A 23,988-nucleotide genomic window follows, 5' to 3' on the forward strand; every position below is an offset into this window, starting at 1 on the left:
CTTTGTGAAGCGAAGCTGATTGGTTCTCCGGCGTCTGTCAACATTCCAAACAGTCCGTAGCGGCCGCCATCTTGTCTCTCGGTAGGATCGAGAGACAAGAGGAGGCCGAAGCGAAGGGGCAAATGACCATAAGGGGGCATAGTACATTGTCGCTCACCCCCTAGGTTTGATGTGGAGGTTTTAAAAGGGCCCCGCGGGGCAAAAAAAAATAAAAATAATAATCGAACAGCTGAATGGATTTGCACGAAACTTGGCAAAATTGTAGGGACTGGTAGCCCGATGTGCCTTTGCTAGATCTCAATATATGTGCTCCAGTGGATTTTGAGAAATTAACGTTCAAAAAAAGGTATATATCTGTAACAGCGCACCGCTTCGCGTACTTTTCGCGTTACGGAGCTTTGCGAAGCGAAGCTGATTGGCTCTCCGGTGTCTGTAAACATTCCAAACAGTCCGTAGCGGCCGCCATCTTGTCTCTCGGTAGGATCGAACAGCTGAATGGATTTGCACGAAACTTGGCAAAATTGTAGGGACTGGTAGCCCGATGTGCCTTTGCTAGGTCTCAATATATGTGCTTCAGTGCATTTTGAGAAATTAACGTTCAGAAACAAGATATATATCTGTAACAGCGCTCCGCTTCGCGGAGATAAAATTATATGTGTATTACCTAGCTGTTGCTAACACCAGTTAGCGACGGCTAGTAGAAGATAGCGACCATCTTGGGCCCCACTTTGCATGTGAGTGATATTTATCACTAATGACATGCAAAGTGGGCATGCCAAGATGTTAGCGACTGGAAACAGTCGCTAACATCGCTATCTCCTATTATCAACTTTTGGAAATATTCGAGATAAGGGCGAATATCTCTAAAAGCTACCACCTGCCCTGAGCAGTTCTTAGCCATGTTATCCAATGGGAGGTGGATAACATGGCTAAGAGCATTAGCTCGGTAATGCATGAATATCGCTGAGTTTTCAGCGATATTAATGCATTGCGGTCGTTTTTTATCGTATTTCCGATAAACCTTGATAATAGCAAGGTTTATCTGCGATAATTTCTGACGGTAAAAAAATCGTTGCTAAGCATCGTTAGGGATAAATATCGCTTAACTTTGGTAATATGCCCCAACGTCTGTTAACGTTCGATTCGAAGGAAATCAGGAAGTGTTGAAAAACATTGTCTGCGCCATCTTGTCTTTTTTCAAATGCCACACTTTTGTCGTGCACGGCAGCCATTTTAGATGCCTTGACCAGACCCACTCTGTGCACGCTGTCGATCCTTAGCATGGCTCCCCACCCTCGCAAACATCTCCCCCAGGCAGTGGTCACCCCCGCTCTCTGTCTTATGCATGGGTAATAAACCTCCCCCATCTGCGCTGCTGTTCCCTGAGAATCACACCCTGTGCCCGCCCGACACCTCCCTTTCGCCCTATTCACTACCGCACCCTCTGACACTCCTTTTCCTCTGTGTCCGATTGTCCAGGCTGGTCCTAGGGTATCAGCTAGCTCTGCAGATGTAGTTTATGGCCACAGCTGTAAAGAATCACCCCTCTTCAAAGGAGTTATAGTAGATCAAGGCCCACACTCGATGAGATTCGTCACAGCAGAAGCGTTGCTATTATCTGAAAACCATCCTGTATTGTGATTGGGGAGGGGACCGAGCCTGAAGCGGAAGATTCCAGGGATGACTCTTTGTACATCAAAGTTTTTACAATTATGTGTCACATTAAAAATATATAGCACTCCGACAAAGTAGTAAGATTATAAAACTTTAATAATTTATAAATATATACAAGAAAACAAAAATAGTAATAACATATAAACATTTTTAGGGAAAAACAACGAAGCAGCGGTCGGCTGTGCGAATAGTCCCAACGCAGCACAACGTCCAGATTTCCGGCGTGGGGCGTCGCGGGGGGTGGGTCATCAGTAGCAAACTGTTGTGCGAATAGTTCCAAGGCAGCAGAACGCGTTGAAATCTAGATGACACGAAAGTGATGTCTAGTAAGTTGCCACCCAGCAAATAACGGCATGGGGCGTCGCGGGGGGTGGGTCATCAGTAGCAAACTGTTGCGCGAATAGTTCCAAGGCAGCAGAACGATGGCACCAAGGTGATGTCCAGTAAGTTGCCGCACTGGTTTTGGTATCCTACAATGCTGCTCCGAATAACGGCGTGGAGCGCCCCGGGGGAGGCGGCGTGAACGGGCCTCTCCAGGTGGAGTGTCATCTGTTGTAGTGGGGCGCCCCTTTACCGTTTCAGTTGCCATTTCGTCCGTTTTTGGTCCACTGTGTCAAAAGCCGCAATTCAGCTGAGTTGCGCCCACTCTTGCGGTGCAGCGATAGGCGGCTGTCACAGGACTCTCAAAATGGCGGCAGGCTGTTTCCTTTTTGGGCCTGGTCCACTGAAATGGCCCTGGGACACCTTGGAAATCGGACGCTTGTCTGCTAGGTCTTGGACCTCATTCTCGAAAGCGTCCCCTCCGCCTTGAGAATTCATCAAAAGTTTTGGGGGCTCCGACTCCTGCAGGCTTCTGGTGGGGAGCGGCTGCCATGATTGCTCGCGGAATGACCACGACTGAGCTACGAGATGGTGGTGCTTTCATGCTGACGCCAGCTTCAGTCTGAAACATCCAGAAACAAGGTGGGGCTTTCATCGTTTGGGGAAAAAAAAAAAGTTTTCATCCTATGAAAAGTGTTGTTTTTAGGTCACATGATCAAGCCTTCCATCATTAGGAAACCAAAAGTAAAATGAACCAATGAAAAGTTTTATAAACAAGTCACATGACCTGTTATGCGGCATAGGGTGTAAAATTAGGAGAAAATACGTTGGCACGTGAGGCGGCGTCAGTAGCGGACCGATGTGCGAATAGGCCGAAGGCAGCACAACGCGCCAAGATCCGGATGGCACCGAGGTGGTGTCTAGTAAGTTGCCGCACTGGTGTGGCCATCCTACAATGCTGAAAGTCGGCGTGGGGCGCCCCGTTGGCCTGTGAGTTTGCGTCAGTAGCGGACCGATGTGCGAATAGGTCGAAGGCAGCACAACGCGCCAAGATCCGGATGGCACCGAGGTGGTGTCTAGTAAGTTGTCGCACTTCTGTGGCCATCCTACAATGTTGAAAGTCGGCGTGGGGCGCCCCGTTGGCCTGTGAGATGGCGTCAGTAGCGGACCGATGTGCGAATGGGGCCAAAGGCAGCGCAACAATATTTTCTGATTTGAAGACACCACAAGGCGCTGAGATGCCAAGATCCGGATGGCACCGAGGTGGTGTCTAGCAAGTTGTGGCACTGGTGTGGCCATCGTACAATGGTAAAAGTCGGCGTGGGGCGCCCTGTTGGCCTGTGAGATGGTGTCAGTAGCGGACTGATGTGTGAATGGGGCCAAAGGCAGCGCAACAATATTTTCTACTATATTTTCGGAGTAGAAGACACCACAAGGCGCTGAGATGCCAAGATCCGGATGGCACCGAGGTGATGTGTAAGTTGCGGACGGATGTGCGAATGGGGCCAAAGGCAGCTCAACAATATTTTCTGAAGAGAATACACCACAAGGCGCTGAGATGCCAAGATCCGGATGGCACCGAGGTGATGTCTAAGTTGCGGACCGATGTGCGAATGGGGCCAAAGGTAGCGTAACAAGATTTTCTGTATGGAAGATACCACTAGGCGTTGAGATGCCAAGATTCGGATGGCACCGAGGTGATGTCTAGCAAGTTGTTGTGGTCATCCTACAATGCTGAAACTCGGCGTGGGTCACCCCATTAGCCTGTGAGATGGCGTCAGTAGCGGACCGATGTGCGAATAGGCCGAAGGCAGCACAACGCGCCAAGATCCGGATGTCACCGTGGTGGTTTCATAGTTGAGAGGCACTTCATCTGCAGTGGGGCGCCGAGATCCGGATGGCACCGAGGTGATGTCTAGCAAGTTGCTGTACTTGTGTGGTCATCCTACAATGCTGAAACTCGGCGTGGGTCGCCCCATTAGCCTGTGAGATAGCTGTTCTTTGGATTTGGGCCTGGTCCACTAAAATGGCCCTGGGACACCTAAGAACTCGAACGCTCGATTTTTTTTTCCTTTCCTGTACATGCAAAAAAAGGTAAATGCCCGGTATGTTACACGCTTCATCTGCCACGATGAACTCTCCAGAGGAACCGAAAAAATATATAGTTGTGGTAACTATACCATGCATCGTCATATGGAGAGGTGGCACCAATTAATTATAGTGCTGCATAAAAGAGAGATTTGGAGGAGAACCCCTGACCTGCTAGTACATTCATCAAAGAAGTGGCACTGAGAGCTTCAGAGGCAAGGGAAACGGTCCCAAATATTTAGAAGAACTTTGGAAAGATTAAAATGACATGTTTAGATTGTGGTAAATTAATTTCATGTGGGCAGATGAGTGTTACTCTAATAAATACAGCATATGAACATCATCATAGTCGATGGTTGGTAGAGACATTTTGACTATATCCTGGACCTGCCCGTCCTCGCCCAAAATGGCGCCGGAATAAATGGGACTCGTAACTCCTTGTTGTGTACTGGTTGCAGAACCTTGAAATCACGAGATACGTATGCAGTTTTGAAGCACATGGCGGGCGGGGACGAGAATTGATTGAATATTTCGACATCCCTATTGATATTAAGTTCTGATGTGTTATTGATTACTGTACTGTTGAAAATTCGAATTAACGTCACCCATGGTACTTGCCCGCAAATGTATATCTAGATAATTTTATTGTAACTGGCCCTGTCGTATTTTAATTATAAAATGTACGTCCACCGATTCCGTAACTGTTAGACACCTTAGTTTTTGCAACCTAATGGCCCGCCCGTTACGTTCCTCTACAGTGTAAATGTCTATTCATCATATATACGATTACAGTTTGCTCCGTGGCAGGCCCACGTGGTTATAGGCTCGTATTTGTATAATGAAATTTTCACAATAAAGGTTTTTAAAAGAAAACATGGTAGTAGTGTATACATTGGTAAAGTTTTTAATAATAGTGACTGTTTTAGAATCATTAAAAGGCAAGTGAAATAAAGCAGACCAATTACATGAAGGGTAAAAGGTATAATACGAAGGAACGCAGTAAAGATAAATGGTCAAGGGCTGTTGTGTTTTCTATTCCTGCAACATAAAGTGATCGATAAGAATCTCATATTCAGGCGTATCGGCGACTAAGACAGCAGGTCGACCCTCTTTTGCTCAACGGCTCCGTCATGGGACGAAGAAACGCTCTTTTTCTCGAAAAAAGAATATATTTTACTTGCAGGACAGTTGTAAAATTTCCGGGAAAGTACATTAGCCTGGAACATTATAACATATATTTAAGAGAAAATAATGTTCGGAAGTAATTAAAAGCGTAATTTTTAGGTGATATGACCAAGGCTTTCATCATTAGAATAAGAAAAGTAAAATGAACCAATGAAAAGTTTTATTAACAAGTCACATGACTTGTTATGCTTACGTTACGCGCTGCGCGCCCCGGATGACTTCCGGATGCGCTAACGCGGCGCGTCATATGACGCATTACGCGACAACGCAGGTCCAGAATATAGTCAAAATGTCTCCACCAACCAGCGGTCGAAACACAACCCCTTTCAGCAGGCTAAATAGTTCTGTTAAATGACAACAGAAAGGACAGGCAACAAGAACCATCAGTCAAAGAGGGGAGGGCTAGTTCTTCTCTACCGGGTTACATTGGGGCGCTACCGGAACTGATCGAATTGGTAGTCTACAGTGTTTCTGGATGTTTCAGACCGAAGCTGGGGTTAGCATGAGAGCAGCACCATTTCGTAGCTCCGTTGTGGCCATTCCGCAACCAATCATGGCAGCCGCTCTTTATCGTTATTTTGGGCGGGGTGGGTGGCGGAGCCGAGCTGTTTTGCAGCCATCATTGTGTGGAGTTCAGTTCATCTCACTAGTTTTGTATTTGTCATGAGGGGTTGTTCCTAATGTTTCTATTTTAGTGAGGTCAAAAAGAGATCCCATTAGTGGCCTACTGATTTTGCTCGATTCCTTTTCTTTTTTTTTTACACGATTTTTCGTTATCTGCAAAGACTAAACAGAGTATTGCGACTCTGTGTTTGTTTGTAAATAGAGAATGAACCAAAGAGAACTAATTCTAAAACAGTAAATACTTGGATAACAATCAATCAAATGGAGAGAGAAGCAGGCACGACGGATTACAACGGGGGCAAAGGCCTGCGTTAACTACCTTTCACTATCTGCAAAGAGAGAGTACTCCTAATAGAAATGAGGGGGGGGGGGCACCATTCAAAGCAGATCAGTGTGCATAAACACGAAAATGTTTTCACTTACCACGTACTTGACATTCGACAGCTTATGATATTTGCTATTAAAAAACCATTGAAATTCACTGAAAAAACCATAGGTTATAGACCATATATAGTTAGGAATTAGCATTTACAAAACCTTGAAAATTCACTGAAAAAACCATAGGTTATAGACCATATATAGTTAGGAATTAGCATTTAAAAAACCTTATTTTACTCACACAAAACCATTGAAATTCCATATATAGTTAGTTGCACTAACTATATATCGCGCACCCGCAATCCACTGCTGATCATGTCACATATTACATCATTCATGACATGGTCCGTGACATCACTGATGACATCACTGATGACATCTCAAATGACATCACTGATGACATCACTGATGACAACATCCAGTGACTGTATGTTTCTGTAAAGTTAAAATATGTCTTACATATTGAAGAATGAGTAGATGTATAAGTGTCTGGACGAAGGATTTAGTAGGTGCATGACTGAATGTATGAGTGAGTGATTAAATGTGTCTCACTGAGTGCATGGGTTAGTGAGTAAACTGTCTTAATTTGTGCATCATTATGTCTGTTGTTCTGTAAACTGCTGCATGTGTTGATCAGTAGCTATATGATTAACTATATGGGTTATTGATTGATTGTCCAAGTATTTGTATAGGAGACTGAGTGTGTGTGTGGCTGGCTGGGAGGTGTGTGACTCTGTGCAGATCAATGTGTACTTGTATCAATGATTGTATAAGAAAGTAAGTATGTGTTAGTATATGTTTGAAAATGTAAGGTGCTCTATGTTTAACTGTATAGACAAGAAAATGGAAGTGTGATTGATTCTTTACAGGACTGACTAGGTGTGTGAGTAACTCCATGGATCAGTGGCAGAGTGTAAGTGTCTGTATAGGTGTATGAGTGCATATGATAGTGTTGTAAAGATGAGTGATTGTATGTATGAATGATTGTATGGGTGAATGAGTGAATGTGTGTGTAGACGTAGGAATCAGTGAGTACGTATGTAGTAACTAGTATTGGTGTGTCAATGGTTTCAAAAATTATACTCTGTATTTAACACTGGGTGAAACAGAGGTTATATTAAAACGTGAGGAGATGCATTGTATTGTCACATGAATGATATCATCAGTGATGTGGTCATTGATGTCAAATGAGATGTCATCAGTGATCTCATCAGTGATGTCATTTGAGATGTCATCAGTGATGTCATCAGTGATGTCACTGACCATGTCATGAATGATGTAATATGTGACATGATCAGCAGTGGATTGCGGGTGCGCGATATATAGTTAGTGCAACTAACTATATATGGAATTTCAATGGTTTTGTGTGAGTAAAATAAGGTTTTTTAAATGCTAATTCCTAACTATATATGGTCTATAACCTATGGTTTTTTCAGTGAATATATATATATATATACACATATATACACACACACATTGTAGATTCCCTCAGGCAGAGTTCCGTTAAGTGGGGTCGTAGGGGGGACGTGGTCACAACACCAAGGAAGGGTGGGAGGGAATCAAGGGTAAGGAGAGAAGGCAAAGCAGAAAAGGGAAGAAACATTTGAGGAACATCAAGGGGGAAACTAGTGAAAAGGGTAAAAGACGAAGGAATGGACAAGAAGACAGGCCGGGGACCAGAGAAAAACGCCTGAGAACAGCAGCAAAATGGCGGGCAGGACAGAAGGAAAGGTAAAAGCGAGGAGTGTTTCAGAGGCAACAGGAGAGACAATAGAAAGGTCGCTAGGACAGAGGGGGAGGTCTGAGATCGCTAAAGTGGCGGAGGAGAAAGGTAGAAGAAGAGAGTCATAAAAAGAAAATTGCGGGGAGCACAAAGGTCCAAGTCCGAAAGTCCAGGAAGAGGGCTGCCATAGCCAGCAAGACCGGGGGGAGAAAGGCAGTCCACAGCAAAATCACAGCCTCATCGTCCATGTGGAGCTGGGGCAGATGAGTTCGAACCGGAGACTAGGGGTCAGGGAAGAAAGACCACAGGAGCCAAGGCAGCTGTTCGCAGAACGGGAGGCAGCAAAGTCAAAAACAAAGTTTAAAGGGAAGGAGGAGGAGGCCTCTCACCAGAGTGATCAACAGAGTTTCATGTGGGAAGAAAGTTGCCCCAGGTGGAAGGATGTGCTTCTTCCATGGAGCTTCGTGTTGCAGTGCCTCCTCACCCTTGCCTGTTCCAGACGCAGGCGGCGACTCCGGGGTCGGAAGGTGGGCAGGTCCCCAACCGAGGCTCCATGGCTGCTGCTCTGAGCTCGGGCCCCCGCCGGCCGGTGCCCCTGGTGCCACCGGAGGGCAGAGCCTCAAGCAATCAGGCCGTTTACACACATGTGCCAGCGTCATGGGGTTTGTAGGTGAGGAAGCGCTAATTGCTGAGTTTGATGGGTCCTCCGACGTGGAAACAGCGGGCGGCTCCGGAGCTCAAGTCGGGAATGTTGGAGATTGCCGCCATTTGGAGAAGAGCGGCCGCCATGTTGAGGTCAGGCATAGGCTGGGTATGAAGCATTAAGCCGAGTTAGAAAGCTACGCTTGTCGCCGCTATTGCCCTCAATCCAAGCGTGTTCCTCTCCTCACATGGGGGGTCTGCATCCGCGTTGTCGGGGAAGGTTCCCATCGCCGCAGGATTTACGCCGCCATTTTGTTCTGCAGTGTCTACCCCTCCGCAATAGCAATTCCAAACGGGATATTCCCACGGCGGTCAAAGTGTAGAAATGACCTCCGCTCGTGCCTCACATCTTTGCACGCTGGTGGGCTCGGTTTGCGGTGCTTCTAGATGTCCGCAGCCGCTCCTTTCAGCACCAGTTTTGGGTCACCCTACTTGAAACATTCTGCCAGATTCGAAGCGTCGACTGGAGGGGGGGGGGGGGGGAGGGGGAGTCATCAGATACAGCTGCTCTACATTCTCCTATGCACGCATACATTGGATCCCTTTCCGTCCCTATGTATTTTTAGGCTCCCCTGGCCCAGATTCCGCCTGTGCTGAAGACGGATGAGCGCCGGGCCCCGGCGTCCCTCTGCCGCTCACTCGGCGCTAAGCTGTTACACTGTAAGGACCATAAGGCCATGTTGGGCAAGCTGTTACACTTTAAGGACCGTAATGCCATTTTGAGAGCTGCTAGTCAGGCAGGACTCCTCCTGTTCGAGGACAAGGTCATAATGCCGTTTCTGAACTACACCAAAGCCGTACAGCGCCAGCGCTCCTCCTTTCTGGAAGTCAAACGATGACCCTGTCAACTAAAGCAATACTCTTTGCTATTTCCAGCCCACCTCAAAGTCATGTTGTACAAAACTATCACATGCTTCACAGATCCCATGGATGAGTCTGACTGGACGGATCACTATTGCAGCACTCCTGAAACAATATTATTGAAATTTTTCCACTTTCCTCTTTTGTAGCTCACTGTCCCTGAAACGATTACTCACCCACTTTACTCCTATACCTCTCTAGCCTACCCCAGCCTATGGGGTCCTGAACACAACCAATGGAGCTGAACTGCCCACTTATGTGCGCCATTCCAATGCAAGATTACTCAGCTTCATGTAGCCCCGACTGGGCCAGACGAATCTCCGACATACTCAATCAGGGCTTATCACATACTGGACCACATCTCAGTCGCCAAGACATAAGCCCCATGATTCTATAAAGTTGTCAATTGAGGATCGTTTGGGTTACCACTGTTTGTAGTAGGCTCTAAATGTTCTCCTTTATTGTTATTATTCATACCATTCCCCCTTCCCACCCTACACAACTTGTACCAGCAGGCAGGATCCATGCACCTCATATGGGTCCAACGTAGCAACTTCATGGAGCGAGGGTTGTCCCGGGTAGCCCCCCCCCACTGCTCACACTGTTCACTCCCCTTTGCAAACGCTATAACTCCCCCACCTAACATTTGATTCCTCACCTTGAATGTGCTTGGCATGCCCATTGAGAGGAAGAGACATTCAGTTTATTCCCAAGTCAAGCGCTAGCAATCTCAGATAATATTCCTCCAGGAAACCCAGACATCAAGCAAGGAACTGGGACTATGTAAGCGCTGGGGAGGCACAATACACAATACTACCACCTGGCATACGTGCATGGAACCATGTTTTGGATCAGGCCTCAGGTCCCTTTTCAAGTGTTAGACACTATCATAGACAAGAGGGGATATACGTACTCCTTTAGGGCCATCTACACAGCCACCCTGTACTTATAGGGGAAATTTTGTCCCCAACACAGGTCAGGGGACCTTCTCGGCTGGGCGCTCAGCAGCACTGGCACACAAAACACAAATGCCTTGGAAACATGGAGGCTATATAACTGTGTTTGAGACCCTGGCTTGGATAAGTCCCACCCTCGTTACCATGCACTCCACAACATATGCAATTCGAGAGAAACTGGGAGCAGCACTGGGCACTCACAGGCACGTGGAGAGCCATGCACTCCAGCGCTAAGCTTCATTCCTTCCATTCAGCACCACACAATCCCTACATGCGTTTAGACTGCTTCCTTTGCTCCCTCCCCTTGATCCCCCTTGCCCGCTACTCAGAAAACCTAGGCTGTATCACCACATGGATTTGTAATGGGTAATCCCTCTACACCAACGTGTCGGCTCCCACAGTAGGTCCTAGAAGAGTCAGTCTTCCCCGAGGCACAGGAAATACATATCCGGCGATACTTCACAATACGGCCTCCACCAGGATGCTAGAGTGGGACGTCTTCAAGGTGGTGTCAAAATGCATCTGCCTGCAGGAGATTGTGGATGTCCGCATGATGCTGGACAAGAAGATAACGGAGACTGAACGGTTCCTCCCCCAGCTTGGAAATCAGATGGACCTGCGACCCCACCAACACAAAAACAAACTATGCCACCCTCTCTGCACGCTGAGACGCTTTAACTTTGCAGCATATGGTGCCAAAGTCCACAGAGAAGTTGAAAAATCAGGCCCTCTTCTTGCCTGGTTTCAAACAAAAGGAGGTCCCTGTGAATCCAATTATGGAAGTAGTCACGCCCGCTGTGTCATGGTTCATACACAGGGCGAGATACATCAGGCATTTCTCGAATACCACATGCCCTTATATCAGGCCCCCTCCGAGGCTAACAAATTTTTATCGGACATCACCCACCTGCGTAACACCAATGATGACACTCTCCCTACATTCTAAGATCACAATGGCCGATGTGAAACAAGCAATCCATGAAATCCTTCGGATTAAAACTACAGGCCTTGACAGCTGCCAATAGAATATTATAACACCTTTTCAACTAGTATGGAACCCCACCTCACAGAGATGTTCAATGATGCTCTCCATCTTGGTGAGCTTTCCCAGTCTCTAGAGGAATCACTCCTAGTCTCAATCTGCAAGCCGGATAGGGACCCCACCTAATTAGCGTCTTACCAGCCCATTGCCATACTTAGGGCAGACTACAGATCCTGGGGAAAATTCTCTCCAGTAGATATGCACAGGAGCTCCCAGAACTCATATAACCTGATCAGAAAGGCTTCGGCCTAAGGCGCACCAACTCACAGAATTTCAGAGACCTATTTCACGTGCTGGATCATGTAGAGCTGCGGTTCCCTCACATGCCCGGTCTCATGCTAGACCTTGAAAAGATATTCAGTTCGTGGACATGAGATTACCTTTCCCAAGTCCGAACCCGTATGGTAGCAGGGGACCGTTTACTTGCGTACGCTAAACAAACTGTGCACCAAACCTATCTCCTGGGTGCAACTGGGCCGCCTCATCTCTACAATCTTTCCAGTGGGTCAAGGTACCAGACAGGTATGGCCATGGAACCTCTGGCTATTTGGCTGAGAGGGGATGGTCGAACATTGGGCATCCCCCTAGCAGACAGGGCTCACTCGGTATCCCTGATGCGGATGACCTACTTTTATATCTGCAGGACATAGCTTCTGACTTTTCCTATTTGCACATTTCCCCGACTGACTTCACCAGAGCTGAGTACTGGGCAAAATCGTCCATCTAACGGCTTTGCCCTGGCCACACACCACAGGAGATACGCCTTTGCGATGTGTGACTCCGCTAGGGTGGGGAGGTGATTCACTGTCTGGGGATCCGTCTCAATCATACCTGTGAAGGGAAACTTCGGACCACCCTGGCCAGCATCAAATCCCAGGTACACTTTTGGAAGAATCTTCCCGATTGGCAAGATAACGTTAGCAAAAAATGGTCATTCTCCCCTGTTTTCTATATTATTTTGCAAAGCTCCCTGTAGTCTCGCCGAAGATCTTCTTTGGCTAGTTGGACTCTTTGATTTGAGGCAACAAACACCACTGAATAGCACTGAAAAAAACTGCAACTCTTGGTGGCCGAGGATGCCAGAGTGCCCCTTCCTTTGAGGTGTACTTCCTAGTGGCACAACTACAGTGACTGTTGTGCTGGGCGGCTGAGCACTACCAGAGCAAGACGAGCCACGGACCAGGCCCTCTACCCCGGTCCACGATATGGGGCCTACTCCTCCCCAAAGTTTTGCCCGCGTCCCTCGGGCTCCTGCATGGAAGTCCGCATCTAAATGGTATGTTTACATTGACTCCAAGATGGCACCCCTGCATATGCTCTGGCACACCCCTCGTCGGTCTCCCCCGATTTCTGGGGTTTTAGATGTCCCTATACAGTTGGAGAGAGCAGTCTCTGCACACTATAGGGGACCTGTTCTGCAACGGTCATCCCCCTCACCTTCAAACAACTACAGGGATGTGGAATTCCTATAGCCCGACGCCCAGGACATATTGTTTGGGGTCAAGGGCAACAAGTTTTAATATGTATTTTGTCCTTGGGACAAGTAGGCCCAACCCCCTGCAGCACAAACCCTTTGGCTGCCAGTTTGCAGTACCACATTAAAGGTCAGGGAAGGGCACTGCCTGCAGTTAAGTTAATATTTGTATGCATTATATTAATGCTGTTCAAATTTGTATTGATGGTTCATTCATTTAAAGCCTTTATTATTAGGGTGAACGCTCTAAATAAATGTAAATTCTGACTGCACTACTGACAGTGGTTCCAGTATAAAAATGTATACACACGGTTTCAAAGTTTAGCAATACGAGGCTATGCATAATGCTCCCAGAATGCTCTATGATTAGATGCAAATATTTGCAGAAGCTTGAAAGCAAGATTAATGATTCTTAGCTTTCAATATAAAATGTTCCTAAATGAAAGTAGGGAAAAAAACATTTTGCTAAACTACTGTAAAATTTCAGATACCATTTCTTTGCAGCATCATTTAGTAAAATGTGTTGATGCATGCTAGTAATTCCCATAGATATTCATATTGGAAAATCAGAGTAACCAGTATCAATAAGATTATGGAAAACATAAAAAATAAACAAGCACTGGCAAAGCCAGTAGGCCTGAAATTGCTGGTCAGTGTTTTCGTTTTAGAAATTTTGGCATTGTTTTTGTAAAACCTTATTGATGTGAGACCTGCCGGGCCCTCACCATTACAACAAACATTGCCAAAAGCAAAAATTGTTTTTGGTCTCAAAAAGCACACGCTGCCAAATTAGTTATTGGCACTGAACAAATCTATGTTGTGTGCTGATATGCTCCTTGTGAAAGAGCAGAATGCTGTCACTGACAGTGAAGCCAGCCAATACAGAGAGAGAGAGAATTTTAATAAACCCAAAAGGTCATGGTTAAGGCCAGACAAAATTAGGCGCCCAATTATTAAAGAAAGTCTCAAAAGTGCACCCTTGGTATATGTACTTGCATTAAGTTTAGCTATATGGTTTTCGTGAATTCACAAGAATTTACAGAAGTAGGACAAAAATTGTAGTCCTAGAAAATATTTGTGAACTGCATTTTAGCATGAGCAATATGTGCATGTGTAGATTTACTCATGCGAAAACCTGAGTGTTTGCAAGATCATTTTCTCTCCAACCACTTTTTTCCTAACTCTGGAAGAAGGTTTCTGTCTGCCATTATCAGGAGTACATTTCCAACATTTCTCAGTATGGGACAAGATTAGAGAAGTGTTGTTGAAAACCCTTAAACATGCAGGTTATTGGTTTGCACAGACTCAAAAGGGCATTCCAACCCTGAAACTATTGCTTACAAATACCTTCAGTCCCAGTATGTAGATCTGCCGAAACATGGCAACATTAAAGGATTGCTAGTATTCAAACACTACCATGGTATGAGCCCTGGCATAATCAGAGAGGCTATATAAGAGCTCTTATATAATGAGCTTGCTGCCATAATTTGTCGCCGCACTACATGGCAGCAACACGACAAGTAGATTTATGAAGCAACCTGCCCCATGGACAAGTAGATATTTGAATTAATTCCACACCCCTGAACTTACTGTAAACCAAGGCCTCCCACCAGGGCAAATCCTCATCCACAAACAACTTCAATATACATGCACATCCTTTGGGGTACACTCGACTCGCAGCCGGTTATACACCCAGTGCTGCAAGCTGTCCTCACAATGGGAGAGGGGTGCCACCTGATCACATGACTATATAAGGCCATTCGAGAACTCCGATGCAGAACAAGTGGGAGGATGACCTTGGGAGGACACTAAATGATGAAGAATGGGACCAGGTGTTGGAATTCCCACAGCTTTTCTCTCGAAATGCCCTCTTCAAAAACATACAGTTCTTTATGCTCCACTTGGCCATCCTGACCCCAGCACAATTAAATTGTTCCATCCCCAAGGCACAACTCAACTTCCCGCGTTTTGCTCGCGCCAGACGTGAATCTCAGCCATATGCCAAGTTCTTGCCCAGCTCTGTAGGGATACTGGCAACCAATTTACAACACATACGGGAGGTCACAGAATGACAGGACATGTGGGAGGCATGCGATGTAGGCATTTTTAAACACCAGAAGCAGCATAGGGTGCACAGGCGTTTCACAACTCTGCTGTTTCTCCAGGCCAGCAAGTATGCGCGCTTCAGGGGAGATCCCTGGTGACACTGCTGAAAGCAGCTTGGCATGCAGCGATGCAAAGGTCGAGTGAAGGAGGAGGCCTTCAGCTATGAAGAGGTGTGCAACCTGTGAAGCACCCTCTCGCTCTCCTGTGTGGACCATTATTCTAACCCACTTTCTGCAGCACATGTGAAATGACGACCTCCCCGCGTTAAATGCACCGGTTAACACTTGATGTTGTGTCTGGTTCTCCCAAACCACAGTGCACTTTATCCAGTGCCTCAACATAACTTACCAGCCCTCTGAGCTTGTTCCCAGTAAACTGGCAAATCTCCTGATGATCATTGCCCTGGGCACCCTTTTGGGGAAGAAACAATACCCTCGCACACCAATGTATCCCCCGCTCAGCTCATTAACTCTCTGACAAATATGGGTCTCACCCCACTAGGCTACCCCTGCCGCCCACCCACTATTGCCACCCTCTGCTCGGTTTCACCCTGCACCCCAGTTGGATACCCTGCAGCTACACGTAAAACACACCTACCTCTGTACAGCTGTTCGAGCTTCGGATTCTGGAATATTCTCTGGCCCAACACCTTGCGAAAGTGTCAAGTTTCTATCCTTCAGAGCTCATACCTGAATGTACTTACCCAGCGTGGTGTGTCATATGGCAGGACTTTTAGCTTGTATAACTCAAGTTGTTAACCGCCCCCCCCCCCCCCCCCCGGCCAACATTTTTTTTTATTTCCCAAAGAGTCAGAGTAAACTGCAACTATGGCATTGTATCATTTTTAGACACCCCCCCCCGTATCATGCATTTCCCCAGGCCAAAAGTCACTATTCCCTAGCAATAATTGATGCATTTATTTTCATTAGTGTGCAACATTGTGCACTACAATTTATTTTGTGTTTCGATAGTATGCTTTTAGTTCCTATATTTATTTGAATAGGCTGTGCTTAGGAGAAAATATAGCTTTAGGTTTTGACAAGAACATGTAAAAGAATTCTCATGTTATTTCTCTCAACTTACATGACGGTCACAAAATAAAATTCAAATAAAATACATGCTTTTAAGTTCTTTTCATTTATTTCAAAGGTTATATAAAGCTTGAAGAAGGCCCATTGGGGTATCAGAGTGCTTTATGAAAAGAGAATAGACCTATAATATCAAACAACAGGGTGGTCAGAAGTGTTAGGGGAGAGAAGCTCAATGGCGGCAAGGCATACATAATCATGAAGACTCTAAGCAAAAAAATAGGACAGAGCAGGCATGGAGAATAAGGGGACGAGTATTTGAGCGCGTATAAGGCAAGGGTATTCTAGGGCAAGAATTTGTTCATCAGAAGTGCTTTAACTTCCTTTTTAAATTAACAGTTGAAGGGATCGTCCTGATTTCCGGAGGAAAGGAGTTTCACATTCTCTGGACAATACCTGTGAAAGCTCAGTCATAAGTTTTAATTTTTCGGAGTTTCTGAGGTTTCAGCAGAAGGGTGCTGCAACTTCTGGAGGACCTGGAGCCACCAGATAGTATACGTTTTTGTGCGAGGTATAGTGGGGTGCTGTAATGCAAGGCTTTAGGAGTCATGCACACAATTTTTTGTTGTATCCTTACTTCATAAGGGAGCCAATTTAGGGTTTTCAGCTCCAGTGTAATATGATGGTATCTTTTTGAGTCAGTGATGAGTCTAGCAGCAGAGTTAAGAAAGGCCCTGAGTGGAGCCATCTACGATCTCGGGAGTCCACAGAGGATTGCACTTCCATAGTCCAACTTGGAGATCACCAGAGATTGCACCGCGAATTTGAAGTCATTGGGGAGGAGAAAGGGTTTTATTTTCATTAGAATGTTCATTTGGAAGTTAGTTCCCTTGGTGAGGGCAGTAATACATTTAAGCATGTTCAGGCTTGTCTAGCATTATTCCCAAAGAACTCCTGGAGTCAATGATGTGTGGTTTGCAGTTAAGAGCGTTTAGCTGATTCATCCATTCACTGATGACAGATTAATGATTAGGTTGAGGGATTAAAAGGAATGTCCTTTTCAGAGCATTGAATTTGGCACAATCTAGAGTCAACCAGTTTTGGGCTTTCAGTAGGGTGATGTTGAGGGAATGGATATCATCAGGGGAGGAGACTTTCAGGTACAGTTGGTATCATCGGCATACACGCAATAATGGACATTGGATAGTTTTGAGGTTTCAGTTAAACGCTCTGAACAAGTTGGATAGTGTGTGGACCCTTGTGGAACTCCAATGTTGACTGAGGAAGTGTTAGAGAGAGATTGATTGACCTTGAATCTTTGAGTTCTATTGTGGAGAAAAAATGCAAACCAATTTAGGACGGGCCCTGAAAGCCCCATGCTATGCTCCAGTAGGTTGAGTAAGCAGTCATGTTTAACTGTATCGAAGGCGGACGATAGGTCGAGCTAGATCAGAAGGCAGGAATGGTTCTGATCCAGCATTTTGAGCACATCATCAACAATGTGGGTGATAGCAGATTCTGTACTATGACCTGGACCAATTCCAATCTGGCTTCCGTCACGAAATTGGAAACGTTCTATGTGATTACAAAGCTGAACATGAACACATTTCTCACTGAGCTTGGCCAAGGTCGAAATGTTGGAGATTGTGCGGAAGTTGTTTAGGTCGGCATGATCCGCCGACGGTTTTATTAGAATGGGGTTAACCTATCATGCTTTAAGATAGTCTGGGATAAGCCTTGAATCAGGGAGGCATTGACTATATTGGCCCAAAGTGGGAGCAGGGATAGTTTGATCTCCTTTAAGAAATTCGATGGCAGAGGGTCACTGAAGTGGTTGGAAGGTTTCAGTGGGGAGAGCGTTTTGGGAATGGGGTTATTATCCAAGGTATCCAAAGCGCTCCAATTTGCGTTGTTCTTGGGGGTAGAACCTGGAATGAGCGACGGTGCTGTAGATTGGGGCAGGTGGATGTGAACTGATAGGAGGTAAGATAGGCTTAAGCTCCAAAGCAGTCCACAGATCAAGTTCCATCTTAGTTGTCTTTCTGATGAAGAAATCTCCACAATTCGGCAATGGGCATGATCCGCTCTGGGGGAGGTTAAGTATGCTATTCGTTTGAGATTTACCAATCTCAAAAGTTTATGTGGGACAATTTGTAGCTAGGTTCAGTTAGCTTTGCAGATTCTTATGCATTTTTTTTTATAGATGTCCCTTAGTGATCTCAGATGTTAGAAATGGTCAAGGGACGGCGAGGGTCGCCACAATCTTTCAGCTAGTCTCAAGTTTCTTCTCTCACCGTTTAGATTGCCGTTGTACCAGGGTTTGGAGACTATGGAAGGCATTCTTTGTAACTGTACTGGGGCGATCGTGTCTAGCATGCTTGTGATGGACCCATTGGAGTGTTCAGTGTGATCGTGGACGTCGTTCATAGCCTCAAGGGGGGTGGGGGAAGTTATATGTTATTACCGAGGGCTGTCAAGGCATCAAGGTTAATGTTTCACAGTGTTCATTGCCAATGTTTGGGTACAAGTGTCTTTACTAAAAATATGTGGTTCCAATCAGATGGCTGAAACAATCATAAGAGAATAGTCTAAGATCTCAAATAGTGGCACTAGAAAACCTGCATACTAAACTCACCATGAGGCAAGAAGAAGCAAACCTAAAATCAACTAACTGGAAAGCAATTAAAAAAAACTGTCAAAAACATAGCTTTATTTAAATGAAAACTTGTTAAACAAGCCAGGAGATAAACGTTTCTGCAGTTCAATCACAGAGACACAACTCGGACTTTATTAGGTTGCCAAACATGAATTAACACTGCTCCTTAAAGGGTTCTACCAAAATCAGGGCGCAAACTCGTTTTAGATCAATCCAGCATTGTTGAGAAGTTTCAACGTTATTACAAATCTTTATGCTCCACAGATCATTCTAATATTATGGAGAACGGTACTTATGAAATGAAAATCCCTCTGTCCTTCAAGGGCAGTAACCTAGCTAAATGTCTAGAACAGGACATAGCAAACCTAACTCAACTAATTACTTATAAGGAAATTGTTGACAACATTGCATCAGTCCTTTTTAGGGCCGAGCCTGCAAGAGCATGCGTCTCGCTTGCAAGACACTGTTGTGAACAAGAAGGGCTTGGATCCTGCCCGTTTCTTACCATTTTAAAATAGGGATCTCCAAGCACAAAATGAGTCAAATGACATGTAACCGGTACGGCATCCACTGTCCTTTATTTGAACATCCAAACACTTGGCATTGCCGTTTGTCTGTTAAGATCCTTGCCAACACGTGTTTCGTCTGTTATTCTAAATTTTAACATCAGACTTCTGCAGGGCCTTGAAAGTTATCTCAAATGTACCCATAAATTTGCTAGGTACTATAGCCAGTCAACGACTTAGTAATGTTTTGTTCCAAGAGATTAATGCAATGCCACAGACTGGATACACCTTGGGAACGATTGTCTCTCCACGATACAATGAAGACTTACTCTAATTCTTGCATTATTCTTTCAGAACAATAGATTCCCAATTCGTTGACTGGATATAGTACCTAGCAAATTTATGGGTACATTTGAGATTAGTTCAAGTTCAAAATACACTTTATTCGATTTGGTTAAAATCATAAAAGCCAATAAAACACAGTAATATTTACAATTTAAAAAGTACATACAGATCTTCAGGATGTGCAACACTTTAGACAGTCATAAATAGTGGAACAGAGATATCAACAATCAAGTTACAACGTTACCCTTTTTAAATCTCGACTTGATTCTAAATGCAGCGACTAAAAAGCTAGCTACAGAATATGTAATAAAGATATTACTTTATTGTAGGTACAACATGGCAGGCCTAACTTGTATAAAACCAGCATCCTTTAAAACAGGTACTAAATATTTATTTCTTGGCTCCCTAAAAAAGCTGCAAAACATTATAAAGTGCAACGTGTCCTGTGTTGAAAATTCATCACATTTACATGGGACTCCAGATTCTGGCATGCTCCAGAGATGGAAGCAGCCCAGCACGTAGGGAATCTGGTTAAATCTAAATTTAATAAGAAGATGTCTGTGTAATGGTTTGCTAACAAAGGTAAGATAAGGCGCTATGGAAGGGGAGGATAGCAACATATAATGTGATCTTACTGATTTTTTTAGCCAGCTCGTCTTCCTCCCGGGCTAACCTTGCATTCTCCATAAAATATTTTTTAGCCCATTTAATATCTTCAACCCTGATAGAAGATGGCAGGTTAAAAAGGCCAGGGCGGCCAAGTTTTTCAAACGCCAGGCGCACGTATTCTAACCAGGGAATTTTCTTCCTTTGATCAAGGGACATGACATCTTTCAATATGACATGATTAAGGGATAATTCTTCATTCAGCCATAACTTTAACCAACACGTTAAGGGAGCCACTTTCAACTTGTCAGAAATATAATCTAGACCCAACTCTGCATGCAATGAAAAAGTCGGTGTTGATTGAGGAACAGAAAGTAAACGACGAAGAAATTTATTTTCGGCCCTTTGTAGTAGATCATTGGACAGGTACACCCATAGGGGCGCGCCATATGTAGCTATGGCAATACATTTCGTGTTATATATTTTTAGGATGGCCTCCATTGGTCTGCCTCCCAACCTGTTTGCAAACCCTACGAGAGCTGATGCAGCTCTGGTCATGGTCAGCTTTTTTATCTTGATCTGTGGACCCCAGGTGCCCTTTTTGTCAAAGGTTACGCCCAAATAGGGGAACGATGTTACTTGGGACACAACCTCACCTTTACAATAAAGGGACATAGTTTTATGCTTCTTACGGGACACCACCATAGTATGGGACTTCTTGGTGTTGATCTTAAGGTTTAATTGGTCCATAAAATTGCCAAATGAGTCTAGCAGGCGTTGGAGGCCCACCCCGGTTCTGGCTATCAGGACGGCATCGTCCGCGTATAGGAGAGCTGGTATATTCCTCTCTCCTACACGCGGAACGTCTCCCCCCACGGCCATCAGGTGTTTCTCAAGCCCATTTATATAGATCGTAAAAAGGAGGGGGGCTAAGATGCAGCCCTGCCGAACCCCTCTCTCCGATCTAAAACAGGTGGTGCACCTACCCTCCTTCGTCACTCTCACTTTGGCAAACAGGTCCTGGTGAAGAGAGGCTATAAAATTCACCAAGGAGCCGTCCACCCCCATCTCCAGCATAACTTGCCATAGTTTTGCCCTATTGACCATATCAAAGGCCGAGGAGAGGTCCATGAATGCAAGGAACAGAGACCCCTCCTTGGCGACCGTATACTTAGAGATCAATAGTTGCAGGTTGAGGCATTGGTCCACGGTTCCCCTCTTGTCCCTGAAACCGTACTGCAGGTTTGACAGACCCTCCCCCTTCTTGATGTTTGAGATTACTTTTGAGGCCCTGATGAAGTCTGATGTTAGTATTTAGAATAACAGACGAAACATGTTGGCAAGACATTTAACGAACAAACGGCAATGTCAAGTGCTTGGATGTTCAAATAAAGGACAGTGGATAATGTAACTATTACACATCATTTGACTCATTGAGTGCTCGGAGATTCCCATTTTAACATTGAGGAGAAGTTGTTATTTTCCAACCAAGGAAGATTGAGTGGCTCTCCCTCCTCTTGAGCACAGAAAAGATATATGGACAATAACTTACTCACCTTGACAGGAAACTATTTTGTACCAGTATTGTGAAGTGTGCGCCTATTCTCCCAGTCACCACCCATTGTCACGTTGCTAACCATTTGTTGGCTTGCATGGCACTCTTCTTTATAGCCTCTTAATTCATCAACACAGGCCTAACATCATTTCCATTCCTCTCTGTAAAGCAGGGACCAAGCACTGATTGATTCAACTTAATCAGTGCCCGTCCGCTGCTCCTGACATGATTGAGGTAATATTTTGTTATTTTTAATCTTTTAATGCCCTGCAAACTGAAGATGTATGACTCGCAAAAACATGCCCAGCAGAACAAACAAAATTGCAAAGACTTATTTTCTATAGCTAACTTTCTTTTATTTTGACAAGTCATCTTTTCTCACTTAGCACTCATGTTTGTTTTTGGTTATGGGCGATGTTCTCAAAAGATGAGGATTATCTATTGCAAAGCGACATAGTTTCTTTCTTACGTGTAATTTCTGAAAATTATGCATCAACACATAATCGTACAGTACATCCCAATCAACCCCACTTGCGCTCACTCCAATCCACGCCAATAACTTCCCCTTCACCACTCTGCTCCCCCACACTCCATTCTAGGACAACCCACTAACTTTTAGGAATGCTGAACAGCAGCCTTTCTGGTGGACAACAGGGTAATATAACATTATCAAAACCAATATCTCCTGTATAGGCGACACCTATTCGATATGCCAATGTTTGTTATAAAAGCAACCAGTAAGTATGCAATTCCTTTTGAATTAAGCAAACTGGTACTCCAGGTATAGCACTTCTTTTTCCTCAGCTGTTCACTGGGATGTGGGAAGGGGCGCCAGTAACGGAATCATAGAACCACGGTCATATAATAGTATTCTGGAAGAGGAATACATCTGACATAGCAGGTTCTGTTCGCCCAATATCTTTAACCGTTTGAATAAATGCAACAAGGCTCTATAGTAAAATTGCTAATTTAATATCATCCTGGCAGCAGAGATTTCTACCAGGCAGAGACACCACCACAAATACTAGCTTAGCCACAATACTCATTGATTGGGCAGAGGCCACAGCACAATCCTCAAACCTATATATTTAGTTTAGTCGTCGACAAATATATTATCACAAACCGCTACAGTAAAAGCTTGAACAATAGAACTGGGTTGCTTTAAATAATGCTGCTTTGCTCATTTCAGCTGTGCTGTCTGTACATATTTAAATGGGATTTTTTTTAGAGTAACAAGTCAATCACTCACGTTGGTTTCAACGATTTATTTAAACAATGTTGCGGTTTTATAAGCGCACTCGTGTCAACACCAAGGCATCAGTGCGGTCGCTGTCCGTTTCACCGGGATGCATAACAGTGTTAGGAGTATACATAGAAAATACCTAATGATTCATCATTCATGTATGCTTTTGACGCCAGCACGTATCTTGTTCTGTTAACGTACAGGGGCGAATGGCTCCGTGTCACCCACAATTTGACAATGTTACAGAAAAGCTGTACTCGCGGTCATTACGAGGTTTATTAAAGAGGTCTCTGGGGCAGATCAGCCAAACATCATATAGCTACCATCTGCTTCATTGCCAGGCTACTCATACAAGAAAAAAGTGGCCAGGGTAGCACACAATAACCCTTTTCTTACCGGCTGGACAACTACGCAGATACCGCTCTAGGTCACCTTAAGCCTGCCAGCAACGAGTACAGATCTTCGTCCTCCACCTTTTTGCAACTTTCCATACAGAAAGCACCGCCGGCTAACAACCAATAAGCGTTAAGGAAACTTTCAGAATAGTGACGTCTCCTACTACGCCTCTTCTATTGCAGTTCTGTCACGATGCTTCCGCAGATTTCATTAATGATTTCACTAAACACAAAAGAAAGACTAAAAACTGGAGGGAATAACATCAAAAACAAGTGCTGTGCCTTCTTCCTTTTTACTCGACAATAACCGCTGAGAAATGATGTAAATGAAGTAGCCATCTTGAATGCGCAATTAACACTGATGTTCAGTGAAAAGAGTACTCTCATGGCGTTTTTTATATCACAGAATTTTTTTTATCGTGCAACTGTTATATAATCCCGATCAAAAAATTAAGTCCAAGTTGTGCAGTAGAAATCAATGCGCTTTTCATAAGCTTTAAATACATCAGATGTCTAGCAC

The 23,988-nt window shown here is 44.8% G+C and overlaps 1 protein-coding gene across 3 annotated transcripts in view; it reads right to left on the reverse strand.

Moving 5' to 3' along the window:
* MTFR1 (mitochondrial fission regulator 1) overlaps positions 1-23,621 on the reverse strand; it is a 324,993-nt gene extending 301,372 nt beyond the window's left edge. For 2 of the 3 annotated variants that reach the window (XM_078687236.1, XM_078687237.1), the window contains exon 1: positions 23,470-23,621. The gene's annotated coding sequence lies outside the window, so the exon portion shown is untranslated. The remainder of the gene's footprint in view (positions 1-23,469) is intronic. The other variant, XM_078687238.1, reaches the window with a different exon arrangement.
* Positions 23,622-23,988: the final 367 nt, after the last annotated feature.

Source organism: Lissotriton helveticus, chromosome 4_1, assembly GCF_964261635.1.
Source record: "Lissotriton helveticus chromosome 4_1, aLisHel1.1, whole genome shotgun sequence".
Classification (NCBI taxonomy): Eukaryota; Metazoa; Chordata; class Amphibia; order Caudata; family Salamandridae; genus Lissotriton; species Lissotriton helveticus.